This window comes from Musca domestica, unplaced genomic scaffold (genome assembly GCF_030504385.1).
Source record: "Musca domestica strain aabys unplaced genomic scaffold, Musca_domestica.polishedcontigs.V.1.1 31, whole genome shotgun sequence".
Lineage (NCBI taxonomy): Eukaryota > Metazoa > Arthropoda > Insecta > Diptera > Muscidae > Musca > Musca domestica.
Genome location: NW_026712309.1, coordinates 5,374,248 through 5,390,861, shown reverse-complemented (window position 1 = coordinate 5,390,861; position 16,614 = coordinate 5,374,248).

The following is a 16,614-nucleotide window of genomic DNA, read 5'->3' as shown; positions in this document are numbered from 1 at the left end:
ATTTTTTTTTCTAGAATTACTTGTTTTTGGGTAAAAGAATGGTTTCCTAATAACAACTCCTGGAGAAAATTCATAATAAGAACTTTTTCTGACACAAGTCATGGGTTGGCTTTTTCAGAAATACACTAATAAATTAGATCAAGTCACTTTATCGCTAAAAAAGGGCTACAAACCTGGTTTTAATCGAAACTCTATTTCTATAAATTAACCGTAAGAAACAAGTAAAAGGAGTTAAGGCCGGGTCAAACTTTTTTACACTCCACTATTCGGAAGAAACTTGAAAAATTAAAAAAAAAAAAACCGTCGAAAAATACCGCTCTAATGAAAAATGTTATATGGGGACTATACGAAGATGTGGTCCTGCATAAGTAGTTTTTGTCAGAGGCTGTAATATCGGTTCCGAGCTTCATATACGAAAAGACACCAAAATTTGGTTAAAATCAGCTAAATACCGGATATGTGGGGTACTGTTATATGGGGGATATACCATATCGTGGACCGAAATAGCCCATCTGCTCGACCTACCTGCAGACTAAAGACAGATCTTTGCAAAATTTCAGCTTCTTATCTTGTTTTGACTCTAGCGTGATTAGAACAAACGGACGGACGGACATGGCTAAATCGTCTTAGAATTTTACGCTGATAAAGAATATATATACTTTGTTATGTCCAAAAATATTATTTCGATGAGTTACAAACGGAATGACGAACTTAATGTACTCTCCATACTATGTATGGTGGATTGTATAAAAACATTTGACCCGAACCAAATCACGGTTAGAGTTGCCTGAAAGCCCATTTCAAAAAATCGAAACACTGAATCGAACCAACCCAAGTAGTTGACAGCCCTGGATAAAAGTATTTTGTTTTTATGGTATAAATATTTCGGAAATCTCAAATCACAAACAATATTATAGTTTTTTTTACCACATAACACAAGTTGTGTGCAAATTTCGAAGGCGGGAATTTTTATTTTTAATTTGAAAATAGGATGTTATCAAGGAAATATGAAAACATGGTGTATAATATGATTGAAAAAAAGTCGTACATTATATGAAATTGACAAAAAAAGAAAAACAAATGTTTAAAGGACCTTACGAAGTTTGTCAATAGAATGTACAATTATTTTAAAATTGGATTCCCTAAAAATTTTTCCCCGATTTTAGAATTTTTGCAATGAGATAGCCTTTTTCGTAATTTTTTAGCGATTTTAAAAAAGTAATATTTTTTGTTCAAATCTTATTATTTTCTGAAGTGATATTATTCATCGGACCCCAAATAAATACTAAGGGTTGGATGGGAAGTCAACAGTATCTCGTGTAATAATTTTCAAAGCGATATCTTCATTATTTTGGCCAATATAAGGATTTTAGATAAATCAAAATAATGGGCGTAAAAGTAGGCGTGGTCCATATTTTTTTCTTTAAAAACCTAACTCGCTTCCATATATATTTTCTTCCAAGTGAGTAATATTAACACAAATAAGATGGAATTTATCCCAAGGGCAATTTTATGATATTTAGTGAAAATCAGATCAGATAAAGCTATAGCTCCCGTATATATGTTTCATCCGATTTTATATTTAAGTCCATTACAGCCGTAATATGAACTCCATAACAACGATACTACATATATCGTTATACGTTTGTTGTGCACTGAAACTATATTATCAACTCAAATTGATTGGATTTTAGCATATACGATCGAATTTAGAGTATAAGCAAATATACTGAGCCTTGTGAAAGTCGGTGCAGATGTATATTTGTATCACCCGATTTAAGCTACCTACAATCTTCATATGCACTCCATATCAATGTTATTACCTACAAGATATCAGATACGGCTTAGAAATATCTATGACAAAATTTGTCGGGATCAGTTCAGATTGGGGTATAGCACCTGTGAGGTGCTAGGGTGGGTATGATGAAAAAAACTGTAACCAACTTCAGACTTCTGTCATTTCTAAGCCACTCGTCCGACAGATGTTAAAATTATTCCAGTGATAGCTCATTATCGTGATGGAATTCAAGCGTGATAGTGTGATTTCTTTATATTTGGCTGGAAAACCACAAGTGGCTATCGTTAGAGCACTCCAGCATTTAAATGTGAATAAATCTTTTGTGTCTCGTATCATCGCTCGTTACCGTTATGCTGGTAGCGTAGCTCGACGTCAAGGAAGTGGGAGGTGGACGGAAGAAAACAGTAACATTAGCAGAAATGGTTCGAAAAGTAAAGGAGCGACGTGATTGAAACCCGCGTCGCTGTGGCCGAAAAATGGCTCCTGAGCTGAACATATCGCGATATTCCATTCGGCAAATATTGAAAAATGAGCTCGGGGCAAAACCATTGAAATTCCAAAAAGTGGAAGGACTTACACCGCAACAGAAAGAAAATAGAGCTGAAGTGTTGCTTCGGTGGCCGAAGATGGTGAACTGCCGAATTTGGTTTTCTCCGATGAGAAAACATTCGTTGTCCAGCAGTTTGTAACAAACAAAATTATCGTGTTTATTTGCCAAAGAGGTCAGCTGAAAATGTGCACCTTCGGTTGGTCACCAGAACTCAAGCGCCGGCCATGGTGATGGTGTGGGCCGCCATAACAGCCAATGGTCGCTCTACGCTCGTCCGAATAAATGCCGAATATCATCGCAAAAATATTCTGGAGGGTGTATCAAAGCCTTGGGACTCAGAACCATTGCACTTAGCTCGCGCCATCCAAGAATGGTTACAAAATGAGGTTCCTCGCTTCATTTCCAGTGCGCAATGGCCACCAAAATCTCCGGATACCAATCCGTTGGACTATTATGTCTGGAGTATTTTGGAAAGCAAGGTTGGCTTTAAAAATACCAAAGTGTCGATTACCTTAAGCAAGCGCACAGCAACATTCGGGCAGCGTGTGACGGTTTCATTGGCCGTTTGAAGGCCATAATTCGTGACAAAGGTGACCAATTCGAACAAATCTAAACTTATTGTAAAATTTGATGCTATTTCCGATAATTTTTGCTTTCATTCAATAAAATTTAAAAATAAAATGTAAAAATTATGGCGTTTGACTTTGTTGCAGTTTTTTTTATCTCTCCCGTTTATCGTTCGGAAGCTAGAGTAATTTCCACAGACAGATGGACGGGCATTGTTAAATCGACATAAAATTTTATGCTTATCAAAAATATATTTGTGTGGTCTAAAATGTATTCTTCGAGGTGTTACAAACGGATGACAAACTCAATATACCATCCATACTATGGTGGACGGGATGCCCGCCCGCGCAATACTGTGTTGCGTATTTTTATTAACGGTGGCCAAAAATAGAAGGAGTTGACTTATGAAGATGAATTTCGGTACAAGTACTAATTCGTCCCGATATCCGGTATTTTGTTAATTTATAATTGAATTGCCTCAAGTTTGGAATTTAGAGTTCATTTTAGGTTCCACCCACTGTGGCAGAACATTGGATCTATAAAGGTCCACATGTACCTAAATTTCTTATATAACTCAAGGCATTTAGTATTTTCATGATTTTGGCTACGTTTTTCAACGGAAGTGCTTCAAATTTGATTGTTGACGTTCTCAACACATACCAACCACTTTAGCCAAAAAAAAAAAAAAAAAAATCATGGAAGTCACTTTCTCGACAGTTATTGGAAGTGAAAAAATATTTTTAATCTTTTATATTGTTATTGGTACTTTTTCCAATCTGCCCCTGCATGGACATTATACTAATTAGCTGGAATACTTATAGATTATTATTTCTTCGTTTTAAAAATGGGATCGAACCTGAGTGTTCAGAGAGCAACGCGAGCATGCTTAGCACTGCACCACAGTGTCTTGTAATCTAGTATGGAATAAAGTCTTATTTTTGTTCAATTCGTAGTAGTAACCATGGTACAATGAAGAGAAGGTAGGCCAACTTTGAAAAAAATTGCAAGTATAGAGGTCTACCTGTTTGGCTTGTAATGTCAGAATTAGTATCAAAACAATAAAAAATCAAACAACTTGTTGCATTTATTTTGAATAAATAATTGAAAACTGCGATAACTGAATGAAAGGTCAACACTTCTTTTCAAAATCATGTACTATATATCTCTAAAGGATTATTTCGCTATAAAAACTCTAGATTTTGTCGATGCATACGTTGAAATAAACATTTTGAAAACACCCAAATTTGAATGTTTTCTGAACTATTTTTTTGTTATTGAAAAGAAAACACATACATAGACAAATAAATGAGACATATTAAGCCAAGAAAATAAAAAAATTAAAATCATATGGTTTCATAGCCCTACCTTGATATCATTGTACCATGGTAGTAACCATGGTACAATACGGAGGTAGAACAGCTTCGTAGAACAACAGAAATACAGCTCTGAGGCTATGCCCGCTTCCTGTCAAATTTGTATGCAACAAGTTGTTTTCATTTACTCAGTATTTTTCCTCATTTGTATACCCTACACCACAAGGTGGTCAGGGTATTATGTCTTTGTCCATTTGTCCGCCCGTTTGTCCATGTATATTTGTAAACAAAGTACAGGTCGCATTTATTGCCCTATCCAGATGAAATTTTGCACAAATCATTTGTTTGGCCCATGGACGAACCCTATTGAAATTGGAGATAATCGGTAAAAATTTAGATATAGCTCCCATATATATCTTAGATATAGCTTCCATATATATTGTGCACCAAACGTGTACAATTCCCAATAGTGTGGAATTTTGCACATACAACCAAATTAGGCTTGAAAATAAGTATGCCATCGATCGATCGAAATCGGTTCAGATATAGCTATAGCTCCCATATCATCCGATTTGTTATTTTTGTCCTCCGCAGCCGTAATATGCTCTCTGTAACAACGATATTCAGGGAAATATATCAAAAACATTTTATCGAGATCGGTTCCGATTTGGATATAGCTCCCATATATATCTTTATCCGATTTACCTTTTATTGTGCACCAAATAATAATATTTGTCCATATGGGATGGAATTGAATGTAGAATTGAATTGAGTGTAGAAGCTAGTTTGTCAAATTTGGTGAAGATCGGTTCAGATATAGCTATAGCTCCCATATATATTGTTCATCCGATTTGTTGTATTTGTTACCCACAGCCGAAATATGCACTCCGTAATAACGATATTCAGGGAAATATATCAAATACAGCTCAGAAATATTTTTAGTAAATTTCGAGGTCGGTTCAGATTTGGATATAGCTCCCATATATATCTTTATCCGATTTCAAATTAATTGTGCACCAAATGACCAATACAGGTCCGAATTTAACAGATACAAATGCTTCGTCATCTTTAGTCCTTTGAACTTTAAATTATAATTATAATCATAGCGTGTATGATTGAATTCTCCCATAAAAACTTTTAAATGTTATGCGGATCTCTACTAAATTAGCAAAGCGGTGTAGGGTATCATAAAGTCGACCCCGCCCGACTTTAAGACTTTCTTTACTGGTTAAAATCTGTTAAACAGCGGGAAAGATGAATGAAATGCCATGACTTTCTTTCTTTAAAAAATATGATCCAAACAGTTCTATCTTTCAACTACATGGCAAAACTGACGAATAGCTTTAATGCACGTCTCGCAATTTACGCGTCTTCCAATCATTGATTTTGAAAATATTCTGTTTTTATTTTTCAAAACAATTAATACATTCATACACAAAATTGGCAAAAGTCGGGCACACTTAGAAAAAAATTGTAATCAGCTGGTAGCTCTACCTTACCTTTTTATTGTACCATGGTAATAACTAAGTAATAACTCCGTGCCGATAGAGTAGACAACAGTAGTTTTGTTATTGTAAATTTACATACCATCGTACATACCAGGGAGTCTGTAACTCACTTCCAAATGCTTGCAGGGGTTGTAGAAATGCCTGTCCAAATTAAATCCTGATCCTTAAAAATTTCCAATGTCGACTGCTCTAAGCTAATTTGTTGCCTATAACGTTGGATTTGACAACATTAACCGGCTTCCATGACCTTGTTTCATTTCTCTTGGCTATTTAATCAAATTTACTGATTTTTAATTTTTTCCAAAAATGTCAATGATTCGAAAAGTTAGACAGCATTTCTTCATTATACCCTACAACACTATGTGTTGGGGGTATTATAAGTTTGATTGGGCCAGAATTTATGTAACACCTCGAAATATTGGTTTCCCATATAGGAAAGTATATATGGATCTTCCTAGCTCGCCGAGCTGAGTCGATCTAGCTATGTATGTCCGTCCGTCCGTCTGTCCGTCTGTCCGTCTGTCCATGCTAATTTGTAATCACGCTACAGGTATGGCAATTATGGCCCGATCTTCACGAAATTTAGAACGTAGGTGGGGTTAAGGTCAGAATAGAACCCTATTTCTTTTGGAGATGATAGCATAATATTTAGGGGTTGAAATGGACCAAAAACTGAAAAAATTCCGGATTTTGCAGTTGCTCTACAGGTCGCAATTATAGACCAATCGACGCGGAATTTCGTATGTAGCTAGAGTTTAGGTCGGGGAAGAAGCCAACCAATTTGGGTGGTCATCGGATAATATTTAGCGGGTAAAATAGACCATATCTTTTGTGTTGAAAAAATTCAAAATTTTTCATTAAACCGCGAATACTTTAAATCCCGGCGAAATCACAAAGCCATGACAAGGTTACTTCTGATCTTTACATTGATGTTAACATCCATCACATCGGATATATAGCAAAATATGTGCGATATATATGTCTATCAAAGAAGATATGCTTGAAAGATCTCTTATATGTCGAGAACGGCTGAACTGATTTCGACAGTTCGCATTAATTCAAAATGGCCTCTTGGCTGGAAAGAAAAAACGTCAAAAAAATTGCATAAAAATATCTCTCTAAAGATGAAAATATTGATCTTGTAACATTTTCTCATATTTTTTCAATTTTGTCATATTTTTGGCATATTTTCATTTTGAATTAAACATTTGGTAATATTTCTACAGCTAACAAAACTAAGTAGTTAGGATATCAGGATATCATATACAGATCGCATTTATGGCCCGATCCTTATGAAATTTTGCATGGGGATAAGATGAGGGTCAGAATAGAAGCCTACTCTCTTTGGAGATAATCGCCATATATTTAGGGGTTGAAATGGACAAAAAAACTGCAAAATTGTCCGCAAGTCGTAATTATGTCCCGATCCTCACGCGCATTTGAATGGAGGTTACCGGACATTGCAAAAGCCAAGCAGCTTTGGATGGCCATCCAAAAATATTAAATGTGTGAAGGAGTTTGCCAACTTTTATAGACAAAATACGAAAATGTCCATTCCAGTAACTTTTTGGAGAATTCACAAATACAGGAAAGACGCGCTTCTGACTATTTCGTTAACGCTGATTTCGTTGAAGAATATATTTGAATGTCTGCATCTCATATAGATGCGTTTCAGTCAAAAACCAATAATAAATGTTAATCTTTTGCCACTTCTGAGAGATTATAGGTCTTTGGGAAATATTGGTTCCAGATCTAGGAAGACCATTTAAGTGCAACATCTACCAATAAATTGGAAATGAGTAAATTATTTTCAGTTGCTATTATTCGAAAATTAGAGAACGAAACCTGATGGTTTTCTTTTATTATTTGTCACAATATCTTGTGGAATTCTTTCGAGTATCTCGCTTATATAAACTGTATCGTTTATTATAGTGTTGTAGGGTATTCAACGGTCGGCCCGCTCGACCGTAGCCTTTGCTTACTTGTTTTAATTTTACGTTTCAAATGTAAAGATACAAGGCTTGAAAAACTCTACAAATTAGGTTTTATTAATATTATACCAATGTTGTTGATATGGGTCATAATAATAAAATAAAATAAAAAAATGTTTTAGGAATGTGGAAACGGAAACAAAATTAATTGATTTTTATTAATTTTATTTCCGTCATCTTTTTTTGTGTGACGTTTGTATCCCTGAACCATGTTTGAAATTTATCGACAGGATGTTAATTATTTTAATTATTTTTTTGTCTTTCCATATAAATAATGATCCATTATGAAATCAATCACACTTGATTGATACAAAATGTTGCGTTTCACTTAAAACTGATATCAGATTTCAAATAAATGACATACTTCACTTAACTTTTCTAACAAGGGTTACTTAAAAACAATTATTGTCATTTTATTGTTACAATGCAATAATCCTCTGACAATAGATAAACTAACGATGACAGTTTATTTGAAATGAAATTTGTGTGGGCAAATGCCAACATTATTATGCCAAATAACAACTATGAAAATCTGATGTCGTAGTACAATATAGTACTTGCAACACAACTAATATAATATTTGAAGTTGTAGTTCGAATTACAGCCTTATCAATTTATATAATTGCTAAAATTAAAATGGTATTCCGGGTCTATGCCATTTGATAAGACAAAATCTGGAGCCGATCTAGATCGTCCGTCTGCTGTTCCCTATAACTTTCTCTGAGAGAGTAACCGATTTGGTTCATTATGATATTTTTAGCAAACTTCAATCAAGTTCAGAGAAGCGCAATGTATGTCCACTCCCTCTGGAACATCTCAAAAAAAAAAAAAAAAAACATTTGAAAAACAGAAAGTTCGGCCGGGCCGAAATTTGAATACCCTCCCCCAATTTGGAACGAATTTGGAAATTTTCAAGAAATAAAATCCGTTAAAAATTCTATTAAAATCTTAAAAATACCGAATATACCATATTCAAATTCGAAATATACCATATTCAAAAAAAGCATCAAAATACCGTATATATGGAGGTACCGTTATCTTGGAGCTATGCGAAGACCTGGACCTGCATAGACAATTTTCTGTCACAGGCTGTAGCATCCACTACGAACTTCAAATACGACATCTCAAACAGTTTCAATGAGTATTGTACCTAAAATTGTCAAAATACCGAATATCGGGAGGTACTGATATATGGGGCCTATACGAAGACCTGTCACATACTGTAGTTCCCGTTACGAACTCTAAATACGTAATTTGAAACTACTACGGTGAATAATGACGCTAAAATCATCAAAATACCTAATATTAAGAGGTACCGTTATAAGGGGGCTATATGGAGAAGTGGACCTGCACAGATAATTTTCTGTCTTAGGCGGTAGTATCCATTTTGAACTTCCCTTCAAATACCAAATCATCAAAATACCGAATATCGGGAGGTACCGTTATATGGGGGCTATATGAAAACGTGGACCTACATCGCCCATTTACAAACTTAATCTGCCTACTGGCAAAATAAACATGTGTGCAAAATTTTAGCATTCTATGTCATTTCGTTCGAAAGATATCGTGATTATAACAGACAGGCAGACAGACGGACATCGCTAAATTGACTTAGAATTTTACGCAGATCAAGAATATACGTTGTTGGTTCTGACATGAATATTTCGTGGGGTTACAAACGGAATGACAAAGTTAATATACCCTCCATAGTATGGTGGAGGGTATAAAAACCAGTAAGGAAAAGTCAAAAGTCTATATAATATTCTACACCATTATGTATATTTAGTAGAGCTCCCGTAATAAGAGAATTTATTTGAAGTAGATCATACCACCTATCAACATTTGGCTTAAGATCAGTTATAGTTTGGTTTAAAAGTTAACTAATATATGGGAGGCATATCCAATTCTGAATCGATTTTCACTAAATTTGACAGAGACATTTTAATATTTTATACAAAATAACATTAATATAGAGTGTATGATATCACTTCGAGAAGGATTATATTAAAAAATATGTATCGGATCCGAGTTCCACCAAATGAAAACGTACGTCCCGGAATTCACCCCCATTTGGGTTGATATTAGCCATTTTTGTACAGTAAACCGGAAATCGGTTAAAGATATATATGGGAGCTATGCTCAAATCTGAATCGATCTTGATAAAATTTAGCAGAGGTATTTCCGAGCTCTATTGGATATCCAGCACCAAACATCATTGTTGTGGAGTGCATATTACGAATGTGAGGGACTTAAACACTAAATCGGATGAAACATATATATGGGAACTAATGCTATATCTGTCTATATATACGGTTCGTCCTTGAGCCAAACAAACATTGTTTGGAAAATCTCATCTCAATCGGATAATAAATGCGACCTGTATTTTGTTCACAAGAATACTGGACGGACGGACGGACGGACGGACTGACATGAATAATTCGACTCAGAAAGTGATTCTATGAAGATCCTAAAAAGTAACCATGGGTGTATATAGTTTCCTTCTCCATTTTACAATGTGGTGTAGGGTATAACAACAAGTAAAAACGCATTAAGTCCTAGGTAGGACTAACTTCTAATATTCTTTACAATGAGGTAAAGAAAACATTTAAAAATAAAAGAATCGGGATTAAATTTTACTGAAAATTTTTGCCACTGAAAATTTTGAATTTAGCAAAACTAATTGTTTTTGCAGAACAACTTAACAAATTTGTTTACAAGTTTCTGCATGGATACCGTCTGTTTACTTTTTACATTTTTTTTCCAAAAGAGAATAAAACTACCTTACTCTCTCAGAAAGATGCTGCTGGACAATTCCTGCAGGAAAAGGAACCAGACACACATGCGTGTTTCGAGGAGTTATAAATGGAATAACAAGGTTAATATTCCCTCCATAGTATGGTGGAGGGTATGCTTGTTTTTCGTAAAAAAAACACAAGATCGTAATGTTAAAAACTTATAATTTATGGACGAATTATCTAAAAATCGTTTGTTCTTTTACGATCTTTTTACTATCCCCACCAACCATATAAGCAATTAATGTGCCTAGCCAACATGCTTTTGTACCGGCACCTTTAAGGTGCAAGCAAATATAAAGTTTTTTACTGGGTTAGTCCTAGGCTAGCTTCTTCGTAAAAGAACAAGGTAGCTTTAGGTTGACTTAGTTAAATTTAGGTGCATAATTTATACTTGTTCTCCCTACACTCCTTTATTATGACTTAAGTCAGTAATAAACTTGTTTTTATTAGTTCTCACCTTTAAGATAAATACATTTAAATAGTTCTACCCGTAACAAATATACATTTTTATTTGGAATTTGTTCAAAGTAAATCATGCCTACTTTTATCATTATTGAATGCTTATTACGACTTCACAGCACTTGATTTTTTTTTTGAAATTTCCCAAAACAACGCAAAGAAAATTGCATATCCTGAGATGTTTTAAAATGTTGAATTATCTGAAAGCGGTGTCGACATAGGTTCGAAATGTTTATATAAAGTTTGAAAGCGTTATTGGAAAGTCATTGGAAGGTTATTGAAAGCGATACAGCCGATATCAATGCATACAGACAGTTTATACAACTTTTTATCGAAAGTTTCTTGATGTGGCGTACAGCCTCAAATTTCAATCCTAAATCTTCAATAAACAGTAGGGTGCATCCATGGGTGCTTCTAATTACATCTGTATCAGACTAATGTCAGAAATACCAAGTAAAAAAGCAGTAAGTTCGGCCGGGCCGAACTTTGAATACCCTTCTACATTTGGAACGAATTAGAAAATTTAGTATTCGGTATATTAGGCAGGATAATTTCGTAAATGGGCCATAAATATTCGGTATTTTCATGATTTCAGTGACATTATATACCGGAATTATTTCGTATTTGAAGTTCGTAATAGGTACTACAGTCTATGACACAAATTTTTGTATGCAGGTCCAAGTCTTCGTATAGCCCCCATATAACGTAACCTCCCAATATTCGGTATTTTGATGATTTCAGCAACATAATTCACCGGAATCGTTTAAAATTTCATACTGGAAGATCCAAATGGGTGCTACAACCTATGGCAAAAAATTGTATGCAGGCTCAGATCTTCGTATAGCCACCATATAACGGTACCTCCCGCTATTCGGTATTTTGATGATTTCAGCAACATTATTTCAATGGGTACTACAGCCTATGGGAAAAACTTGCGTATGCAGGTCCACGTCTTCGTATAGTCCCTATATAACGTTACCTCCCTATATTCGGTATTTTCATGATTTTAGCGATATTATTTATTGGAAAAATTCGCATGTGAAGTTCGTAATAGGTGCTACAGCTTACGACAAAAATTTTCGTATGCAGGTCCACGTTTTCGTATAGTCCCCATGTAGCGGTATTCAATTAAGTGGTAGTTTTCGGAAATTTTTTAAGTTCCTTCAAATGGTGGAGGGTATTAAAAGTTCGGCCCGGCCGAACTTAGTTGTTTTTTTACTTCTTAATTTATATAATAAGGAATTGGAAATCATTAAGTAAATTGTCCTGCAATACCGAAAACTATTTATACAAATTACTTAAAATTGGTGTAACATGTTCATAATTCATCTCTAAAACCTAATGCAATTTTAAGTGTTAATTGCTTGCTAAATCCTAAAAATATTTAAATGAAACACGCATCTAATCGGATTTTAAATAAACCTACATAAATAACTCTGAACGCCATTAGAAATCCTCTTAGTCGATTGTCGAACATTATGCAGATTGTAACAACATTGCCCGGGGATAGGTTGGCAGATGGAACAACAGATTTCCAGGCTTAGTGTAGAGCATTCACACTCAAGGTTGCTCATAATGGCCACCATTTATTTTCCATTTTCTATTCGGTCAATGTTTTTTTTTTTTTATTTTACAATTTTTGTGATGTCTGTTTTCGACATCAACATCATAACAAATTCGTTAATGCCATGACAGGCAATATTGTGGACGGATTACAGAGTCAGTAACATAAAATTAGAAAAATGTGTTTTTTCCATTTTGATTAATTTACATTTTGCTATTGGGGTTGTTGGACTATTTAGGGATAGGATTCAAAGATGTAATGGAATAAATTAACAACAAAATAAATGTTAACACATTAAAAATTAATGGTAAGAGTAATGAGTGGGAATTATTATTATGCAAAAAAAATCGAATAGTGGACAAATGTTTCGCCTGAAATTTTATTTTATCTATCATGGACGATTACATTTAATCAGAAGGAATGTAAGTTTCTCTAGTTCGATGGTGTCCTGGCTGACTATGGGCACTATCTCCATGTACACCCTAGTCCTTTGGTGACCACCTCAAGAAATGTCATAGAATGATTAAACTATTTACGATATGAAAAAATTAGCTCTTTGGTACAGAATTATGGGTTTGAATTATGAATTTACGTATAAGAATTTTCGGGACATCAAAATTCGGCGTGCACATGGTAAAAGGTCATATTTTCGAAACTTTTTTTAAAACAATAATTTAAAAGGCAAGGAAAATTGTGAAAATTCTTTTTCCAAAAACAGGCTGCAGACTTCGCAATTTCACACTTTTTAATTAACTTCGTAATTATTTCATATTTGTATCAAGACTGGTAGATAATCAGGGTTTACGATGTTGGTGTATTTGATGTTGATGTCCAGGTTCTCAGATACGGATCGGAAAATTGTGGTGTATTGGTTCGGGCATTGCAGTTCACAGCAGAGTAAATATCTCGGGTTTCTAAGATGGATCGGAATTGATCGGATTAGGCAGCTCACTGTGAGAATGGCTAAGGGATTGATCTGGCTACCAGTACAGTTTATGACTACCTCTAAGTTACTACCAATGTTTGAGCTATGGTAGAGGGGGAACAACGAGCCGAAGCTCCTAATTAGAGCCATTTCCAATTGTATTCCCAGCTAACGACTTTCAAGGTTTTATATATTATTTAAGTTTTTCCTTTTTCGGAAAGAATAGTATGAAAATGTTTATCTTTTTCCTCAAAAGGTTTCAAAAGCTTTCATTTCATTCATATGTAAACTCTAAAAACCAACAGTGATCTCAATATCAAATTTCAGGATTTCAGCTCTATTTAATAATATAATACTAAATTTAGAAGCGTATAGTTCTTTTCGTACAGTTAAATTACGCATTTTAAAAATAATCTCTATATCTCAACCTCAGATTCCTACAGTGACCATAGGAATTCAGTTCTGTAGTTTCCTCCATAACAAAATTTAGTACCATTTAGTACAATTACAGTACGACGACACATTTGTGGCATTTTGCACATTTTTCAAGTTCATAGTACACATTTTCAAAATTGCCTCTACTAGACACCAACAGTGGCATTAATACCGAATTTCAGAATTTCAGCTCTATCCCTTCATCCAATACCAAATATAGTACTATTCGTGCACTTTTAATACACATTTCCAAAACCACCTCTTTTTCGCAAACCTACCACCAACAGGGACCCCAATATAAAGTTTTCCAGCTTCATCCGTTCACCCTTAACCTAACTTTTCTAAATTTAGCACCATTCTCTATCCATTCACGTAGTACCAAATGGTACTATTTTAGAAATTTAGTACCATTTTAGAACTTTCCGTAACCTTAAAGTTCCAAATTTTCAAATTAGAACCCCATTGAAATTGGAGATAATCGGTAAAAATTTAGATATAGCTCCCATATATATCTTCGTCCGATTTGCCTTTTATTGTGCACCAAACGTAATTGTAATATCAGCCCGAATAGTATGGAATTTTGCACATACAACCAAATTACGCCTGAAAATAAGTATGCCAAATTTGATCGAAATCGGTTCAGATATAGCTGTAGCTCCAAAATATATTATTCATCCGATTTGTTATTTTAGTCCTCCGCAGCCGTAATATGCACTCTGTAACAACAATATTTGGGGAAATATATCAAATTCAGCTCAGAAATACCTTTGCAAAATTTGATCGAGATCGGTTCGGATTTGGATATATATCCCCTATATAACCGATTTATATTTGCCAAAGGGGATGAACTTTGGCACTTACGACCGAATTGAGTCTAGAAGCTATTATGCCAAATTTGGTGAAGATCGGTTCAGATATAGCTATAGCTCCCATTTATATTGTTCATCCGATTTGTTATATTTGTTACCCACAGCCGTAATATGCACTCCGTAACAACGATATTCAGGGAAATATATGAAATACAGCACAGAAATATCTTTGCCAAATTTTATCAAGATCAGTTCAGATTTTGATATAGCTCCCATATATATCAAATGGGCAATATAAGTCCGAATTTAAAAGATACAAATGCTTCGGCAATTAGTCTTTTGAACTTTAACTTATAATAGCGTGTATGATTGATTATTTTTATTATTATATTATGTGGAGCTCTACTAAATTTGCAAAGTGGTGTTGGGTATCATAACGTCGGCCCCGCCCGACTTTAAGACTTTCTTTACTGGTTTTTGTTATTTTCGACTACGCACCAAGACTGACCCTCGTGTAAAATTTCAAGATTTTGGTTTTAGCCGTTTCGTCTGGTTTTGATTCTTACTCTGTCAGTCACTCACTCATTTTTAATACTTTTATATATATAGACTAGCAAATATCCCCTACTTCGTATGCAAAAAATATGAATTTATATTAAGTGAATTTGGAATATGGAATGTATTAAATAAAATACCACCATTTCAAGTTATAAATTGAATCACTGATTTCCTTACACATTAAAATAGTAACTTTGCATGCTATAAATTCAAACGTATAGTCGAAATATTATTTTTCTATCTAATAAATTATTATTTTCTTACAATATATACAAAATTTAATACCACTTAGTACAGTTCTCACACTTAGTTCCAATACCACGTACTTATATTAGCCCTTATTCACTACTTTTTAGTATGTATTTCCAAATCCCCAGCCAAGTATAAACCAAACCGCACAAAATGTGACAATAATGTCAAATTTTAGACTTCGGACTTAATTCCTTATCCAAAAACCAAATTTAGTACCATTAACTACTTTTTAATCCGTATTTCCAAAACCACCTTCTTATCTCAACCCTTCACATTAACAGTGTTCCCAATGTCATAGTTGAGATTCAAGAAATATCCGTTCACACAATACCCAATTTAGTACCATTCTGTATGTTTCATGCACATATCCCAATCCTACACTCTGACAGTAATCTTAATTCCATAGTTCAGGATCCCAGCTTTATCGGTTCTGTTTAAATCGTGCAATAATAAGGAAAAGTTGAATGCTCTTTTTTATCAAGGAAAGCTGCTTGAGCCTTCCTATCAACTTGCTATACCTTCCTCTTAGCCACCTTGATTTTTTTTTATAAAGGTTGATTCATAAGCGACGCAGTTCTCGGCCTTATTGTAGTATATTGTACTCACCTTTCTAATTAGAAGAATATCTTAGATGCAAAAATCTGGTTGAGATTTCATGCCAAGTTAGATAGTAGGCTGCTTTACTTGCCTGTCGATCGATATTACTGTATTTGAGTCAATATTTCAAAGCATCATAAAAACAAAAATGTTTAACTTTCCTGGCGGGAAAAACTTTTTCCATTACGCATCTTTGCCATTTGGTATGGGTATAGAAATGTATTTTCAATTAAAGCAAAAATACATCATTCACAGGGGTGGAGATACTGGAAAACGCTGTATTTGTTTTGTCAAATTGCCAAAATTAAATTCTCCTTTAAACTGACGGCAAATTTCTTTTTTGTGTGTCATGATTTGCACATACATATACATACGTGTACATATATATGTTGTAGTAATAACATGGTTTACTATGAAACTATGATTGGGTCGACCAAAATAAGACCTGACGAAAATGCAAGTGTATGAAAAATGAGACTGTTCATGAAAATAT